Source organism: Aplysia californica, unplaced genomic scaffold (assembly GCF_000002075.1).
Source record: "Aplysia californica isolate F4 #8 unplaced genomic scaffold, AplCal3.0 scaffold00281, whole genome shotgun sequence".
Taxonomy (NCBI): Eukaryota; Metazoa; Mollusca; class Gastropoda; order Aplysiida; family Aplysiidae; genus Aplysia; species Aplysia californica.
In genome coordinates, this window is record NW_004797551.1 from 596,033 (window position 1) to 598,338 (window position 2,306).

The window sequence follows — 2,306 nt, forward strand, 5'->3', positions numbered from 1 at the left end:
TCGATCATTGATTGGTTCTCAACTGGCGATCGTGGACGGTTCTCGAGGCTGGAAAGCAGGGCTGGGCAATGAGTCGCTTTAGCAAAATCCGGATAAAATATTAGTGCACCTCTTACTTACTTTTACTTTAATTTGTTCTCCGCTTGTACCGGTGGGTGTCAGAGGGGCATCCTTTTCGGTGGTTTAATGTGTTTTGAACCGTTTCATAAAATGAGTTAGAATCACTTCGAGAAACGGGTTAGAACCACGTTAACAAATGGATGCACTCACTTCGGCAAACAGGTTAAGAAAGAGCGTTTAAGAGTCTGAATTCGGATAATGTTTCATTGAGAATTATCCGGTTGTCCGGATAGGTTAACCGGATTTTGCCCACCAGTACTGGAAAGGCCTGTTTGCTGTGTGTTCATGACCGCACTCTAATGGTCTTTTCTGCGACAACAAGAACAATGTGGAGAATTGTGGTGAAATCAGTCGCTCGTCAAAATGATGAAATCGAAGAAATTAGCATTTTTCTGTCTGTTCGGCAATTTTTATTTAATTCTGTTTTTTGATTCAACACCTTTAAGGTCCATTTAAAATCACATTTTTGTGTGGGTTGTGCTGAAAAAACATTGATTAAAGCCACACAAAATGTTAATTCTCAATTTCCAAGGACTCTCAGACTATTTAAGTCACAGCAAATTGGTGGGCATTTCCCCGCTAATGTTACATCTGAACAAAGTGACCCCCGCCTTCTTCAATCACAAATATCTCGAATTCAATTTGAGATACAAGGGAACTTTTTCACTAAAAACAAGGCAAATCAGCAGACTTTAAGATGATACCAATAACTCCCTAATGTGTCCCCAAACTGACGAGTGCATGATTCCACCGCGTCGTGACACATATGTGGAGAATTGTGGTGAAATCACACTCTTGTCAAAATGGTGAACTTGAAGAAAAGGGCAATTCTCCTCGTGTTTGGCAATTGTTATCAAATTTTTGTTTTTTTGGGCCAATCACCTTTCATGTCCTTTTTAAAAACGCACATATTATCAGTGTGAATTTTACTTTAAAAAATGTTGATTGAAGGCGATAAAAATGAAAATTTTCGGTTTCCCTTGGCTCTCCAGGTATGGAATTCATCAAACTTTGACAGGCATTTTCTCTCTATTTTACCTATGAAACCAAGCTATCCAAACTTCCTTCAATTGTAAATATCTGGACTTCTCTTACAGATAAATGTAAAAAATAAATAAAAAGCAAAGCAAATGAACAATTTGTAAGATGATACCAATAACTCCCCATGCCCAAGAACTGACGAGCGTCTGATTCCACCACGTCGTGACACATATAACGGCACACAGCCAAACCCTAAGCTATGTTCTTTTCTCTCTGTTTTATTTCTCTTCTTGTTTAAATCTTTGCTTGCCTATAGAAACATTGCACAAGTGGGCTCCTCCCCCCCACCCCTCCCCCCACCACATAACACCACACCACAACCTCCCTCGCCCACCCTCTCGGATGATCTTTGTTTTCCGTAAATGCTGACATCATCAACATACTCTACCTCATCCCCAATTATTATACTGATCTGTCCTTTAGTCGACATTAAAAAAGAAACATCATCAACACACTCTGTTTCATCGATATCAAACGACACCATCATCATCATCATCATCATCATCATCATCATCATCATCATCATCATCATCATCATCGGGACTTGAAAATCTGTTCGCTGTGCGCGTGTCTCGCTATGCGCATGTTTCGTTATGTGTGTTGTTTCGCTATGCGTGAGTTGTTTCGCAATGTGTCTGCTTTGTCATGTGTGTGTTTCGCTATGTGTGTGTTTTGCCATGTGTGTGTTTCGCTGTGTGCGTGTTGGCTATGTATGTGTTTCGTTATGTGTATGTTGTTTCGCTATGTGTGTGTTTGGCTATAAGCGTGATGGCTGTATATAAGTGCTAAACTGCATCCTGTTTTCACTGTCTTTGCGTCTCACATTAATCAGGTATGCAAGCAAAGCGTAAACAAAAAAATTATTCTGATTTTATCTTTGGGTATCTATTCTGCTTTGGTGTATTAGAGAGGAACCATTATTAATTTAGTAACATTTATAGTGTGCATTAGAGATCTCTTCTGTTAGCCAAGTGTAAAGACTTTTTGTTTTGTTAGGGTTTCTTTTTTGTTTTTTGTTTTTGATTATTATTTTTTCATTATCTACTTTATGATGTTATAAGAATGTACTATCTCTCTCTTCATCCCCCTCCCCCTCTCCTCTCCCCTCCCATCTCACCCCGCTCTTCTCTCCCTCCCTCCCCCCT